We start from the raw sequence: 5,503 nt of genomic DNA, 5'->3' as shown, positions 1-5,503 counted from the left end.
CGCACGCCAAACCTCTTAATTCTTAAATAGCTTATAAAGTTGGAAAATGACATATTGTAATATACGGTCAATTTTACCAAAAAAATACGGTCATTTAATAATTTGTTATATTTGTATGGTAAAAGGAAAAAGGCATAATAAGGAATAAGCTTTTAAGATGCCGATAAATCTGCCGGTTCGATACCAATCTGACAGTTAAAAATGCTTAAATAATGTAAACAAAAATTAAATTGATGGGAATCATCCAGATCTCATGCTTTTTCTAGCCCCCAAAAATAATCCCATGCCTTTTTTTTTTCTTTGCCACGTGAACGTTTGACGTGGATCACAGACAATATGCCAGACTGAGTTTCAATTTTCAACTGTTCTAGCTGTGATCCAGATTCCTGATTCCATATTTTCGTATTTATTCTGGAGTAGTACTCATTAATCCCTCTACCTTCATGGCTCCGTTGAATATTTTAATTTCGAATTATAATTTTTTTTAAGGGAAAAGGTTGAGTATGCCATCGATATCAAGTATGCTAGCACCCATTATGTCTATCTCTTTCTTCCCTTTTTTTAGTATGGGCCTCATATCCTTCCTGAATGATACTCCATCATGTGTTCCTATTGGTGCTATCCGCTAGCATACTTGATATCGGCGGTATACCTATTCCTCTCCCTTTTTATAATAAATTATAATGCAACTCTTAACCCCGGCCCCAGGGTTACGTTACAAGTTAAGTACAATAAGCGCAATTGAAATTAGTATTATCCAGCTCAATAACATACCGTATATTGCTCGGCTCAACTGTTCCTCCGTCTCATGAAAAAGAACCAAGGTTTTAAAAATGGGTCCGGCCTATCCGAATTATCGTCAATCTTTGTCCAACATCTAGGATTAAACATGGACTTAGGAATCAGTATCGGCCCTAACATACTTGTGGTACCAACAAAAAAATATATATATAATAATAATTAAAAGAAAAATATGGAATCCAAATATTGGAGCGAATATTGTATGATCCAATTTAATACAGTCAATTTATATCGATATAGGTATCAATAGTGATCAATACCAACACCAATACCATGAACTAAATGAGTGAGTTCAAGGCAATTCGAGTCTAATTACTCTTTTTTTTTTTTTAATTGATTCCGATGAATTTGAATCCCAATTTCTAGTTCTAAAACCCTACAAATAATTGAATAATGTCGAGGTGATCAAACTATAATTATGTTTATTATGCATTTTTTGAATAAGTTATAAGTCTATAATGTATAGTTTCGAAATTAGTTATGAACCCAAACCTGTTAAAAAGGGCATATCAAACACAAACACAATCATGTTTGGGAAATTACAGTTATGAGGTTCTACCAAACGTGAAGAGTGAGTCCAAATCAGTAGTCCGTACCTGTGCAATTCACATTTGGGAACTTGGTGCTCTATTTCTTATACTCCGCTTTGCAATGAATCCCACTCCCTTCTTGATTGATTTGAAGCAAACATGAGCCACATCACTTGTACGTGTATGCTTCAAGTGTGATTAGATGATGTATGGATTGTGTCATTTTTCCCCCGAGAATGCATGAAGAGACATTTGCACTAAGATACTTGCAATTGATACTACTTAACTATGACAAAAAGATAAAAAGAAAAATTACATGATTACCCACTTATGGGTTTCTCTTAACAAAATTACCTATCAAAAGTTTCAGTTAACAAAAATACAAAAAATTAGATTTCCCTTTACAAAATTACCCACTTAAAGTTTAAGTTAACAAAAATACCTAAAATTGGATTTGAGTTTATAAAACTACCCACTCAAAGTTTTAGTCATAAAAAAATACATGATTATATGTGGAAGATGAAGAATCACTAGTCATAAAAAAATACATGATTATATGTGGAAGATGAAGAATCACTATTTTGGGTAGTTTTGTAAATTCAAACCTGATTTTGGGTATTTTTGGTAACTAAAACTTTGAGTGGGTAGTTTTGTAAATTGAAATCTGATTTTGGGTATTTTTGGTAACTAAAACTTTGAGTGGGTAGTTTTGTAAACTCAAACCTAATTTTGTGTATTTTTGTAACCAAAATTTTTTGTGGATAATTTTATAAAAGAAAACCCAAAAATAAATAATCATGTAATTTTTCCAAGATAAAACACAAGTAGTCATTGTTAATTGTTATGGACCACTGACAATGAAGTCTAACGTTCGCTCAAATTATGAAGGTTTAAGCATTGATTGGAAGGAGCATGGCTTCTGATTTTGGAGGATGACAATTTAAGAATTATAGTATTTTTCTTCAATAATAGATGCTGATGTAATTAGGTTCGAAGTCTTTTTATTGTTACAATTGAGAAGTTGCTGATGTATTAGGATTGAATTCCTGGTGTACAGTAGGACTGTAATAATTCTTGCTGTTGATGATACATGTGTTTTCGGGACCGAGTAGTCACTATTTGTGATAAAAAAAAATAAAAAACGCATCATCACCCAATCATATCTATAGCATACACGTATGTATAGACGAGCGGTTCACGTTTTCCTTCAAATTTATCAAGATGGGGGATTTATTGCAAGGCAGAGTATGGGAAAGAAACCTACAAGTATGTGATGAGCCTAACATTGGAAGGGTTTTTTTTTTTTTTTTTAAGACCCGCACTAGGTCGTATGGGGACCCACTAAGGGTCAAGCAAGGGAGTCCAACAAGGGGCAAATGGTCTATACTTATTATTAATTATTAACATACTATTAATAGGTCATAGGTTCACACTTATCACAAAGATGGGTAGGAGGGGACTACTTGCCGAGAGCGGATCAGGTTCACGTATGAAAATGTACGACAAAAACTCTGGTCCGTGGATTTAGAATCAATAATTTTCTCTATCTTCATTTAATAGATTCTAAATCCACAGACTAGGGACGTACAAGAACATTCTTGTACGTGAACCTGATCCATTCACCTACCTGTCTGCCACTGAGTTAGAAGTTCATCCCCCCTAATTAATAAGTTATGAAGGGTGTATTGAATTCATTTCATGTTTGAGGGAGATGAATCTATTATGTTCATTAGATATCCCATTACCCATAGTTAATAGGTTATAGAAAGGGTATATTTTTAGGTCTTCGAGGAACCAACACTTGATCCTTAGTTTCCAATGTACAACATAAGATTTTGACCATTGAGGTAGCCAAGGCCATTTATAGATGGGTAGATTGAATTTCAATTTTAAAATCTTTGTTGTCAGTTAATGTGATAAATAAACAAGTGTAAGCAAACGTTGATATAAGATATTTAATCAAGGATAAAGTTTTCTTAAACCCATGGAGGAAAGTTCATCAACCATTGTCGAGTTCACAAACCCCTATAGTACCTTCCCAAAATACCCTTTTGATACCCCTTGCGTGCATCTCAAGCCCCGAGGTGAATGGATTCTCATCCACCGTGGGCACATGTGAATTCATCAATTAGACATCTAATCATGACAACTAGCCTAAATATTACCAAGCTAATGTTAAATCAAGACGTTTCATATAAGTCCACATAAATGGAGCAAGGTCTTCACGAGAAAGTAAAATAGCACATCGTCTTATAAATCCACTTGCAGAGTTGGAGTTAAGGGGACTTAAAATTGATTATAGGTGAATCCATGGTCTTGTATTAACTTGTCAGATTTCAAGACAACATGAGTTTGCCAAATGGCAAAATAAAGATATTGAAAAATCATGACTATCAATGAACCACAATGGAGAGCATGAATATCCATGCTTGGGTATATGCCTATATGTGAGATAATTACTTTGAATTTTGGATTAAAACTTGACAAGTGAAAAATCCACATCATTTTCTGAATATCCAACCATCATAATCTTCAAATCACTCTTTACGTGGCAAATAAAAAGGACATGTTTGTCTACTTTCCAATGAGAGCATACTAAAATCTTTTTATTTATATAATTATTAAATCCATTGATGTCTCTCAAGCCCAATCAACAAATAGGTCCAAAGCTTTTTGATAAAAAGTTTGGTCCAAAGCCATTTGCACATTGTCTAACATTACAATGCGTGGTATTCAACTCACTAGGTTTAAGTAGGTAGGATTGATCATAAGAAAAAATAAACAATAATGAATGGACATATATTATCTGTTGGCCCACCTAAATAAGCTTACATGATTGTCACCAAGTGTCAGCCATGTGCATATCAAATGGAGCTAAGAAAATTATGGATAGGTAGAAAATAAGTTGCCTACTAACATGACAAATTTTACCCTTTGAGTCGTTTAGCGGATAATAGAAAAAGTAAATAAGTAATCTCATAAATGGCAGCTCAAGAATAGGCAAGGGATCATGTCTTAGTAAACTGAAGGTATTGCTTTCGGCTCTTCTCTTCCCTATGAGTTGCTTGCACGAGATTTCCAGGGTTCTCATGGGCTTCAATCTTTATTGTTTTGTGTGGATTGCATGGTATTCCATAAGCCTGAGGTTTGCTTCGTCTACTAGATGGATGGACCGTGGATTACTTATTAGAAAAACAACAAGAAAAAAAAAATAAATAAATGCGCATTCCTTGCAAATAAGAATCATGCATCACTATTTGGAGGGGAAAAAAAATGCATTATCGAAAGCAAGCAAATTGCATGCATGATCATTTTAACGATAATTTATATATTGGCAATTAGGCATCACGTACTGAATTCTATTAATTGCATCCAATGTTTGGATGACAAAGCCATACATGTTTTGAACTTTTTCATAACATCATCATGCAAAACCATCAAATTAGGTGATGCGCATGATGGAAAACAATATAACATGCCATTATCGAAAATCACTACTATGTACGAAGTAATAATATAATTATAGTTTTTTATAAAAAATATATATATATATATATATATATATGTGTATAAAAAAACATTGCCCACAAATAATGTATCATATAAATCACTCACAATAGATTTTATTTTATTAATTTTCTATCATCTCTTGATCATATGAGCCCCGGCCCATGTAGCTGATACCATTTTTCTATTGTACCCTTAGAAAGGCAAGAGAGATTCTCCTCACATAGGTATCATCTCCCTACATATAAATATGATTTATTTTTCTGTTTTTGTTTTGGTGGAACTTTTTTTTTTTATACAACATATAAATATGACAAATAAATAAGAACTGGTCTTATCACTCCTTCAATTCCCCTTATATTATTTCTCCCTCTTCCTTTGCTTTAACTTGAGGTGATTTCAGACACTTCCATTTAGGGGTGTCGATCGGTCGGGCTGGTTCGGTTTCGGTCGGGTTTAATCAGGCTTGAAGGCTTTCAAAGGTTACACCGTGTCCGCCCATTTAACTAATCGGGCTAAGTTATTGAGGGCATGGTACACTTTATATTCGGTCGGTCGGTCTCGGGCTATAATCGGGCTACCTTAATCGGGCTTTAGTCGGGCCTTAACCGGGCTACGGACATGTTTAATGTTAAACGGGCTTTAACCGGTTTTTAAACGGGCCC

The sequence above is a fragment of the Macadamia integrifolia genome, chromosome 11 (assembly GCF_013358625.1).
Source record: "Macadamia integrifolia cultivar HAES 741 chromosome 11, SCU_Mint_v3, whole genome shotgun sequence".
NCBI classification, from domain to species: Eukaryota; Viridiplantae; Streptophyta; class Magnoliopsida; order Proteales; family Proteaceae; genus Macadamia; species Macadamia integrifolia.
Note: the sequence above shows the minus strand (reverse complement) of the source record.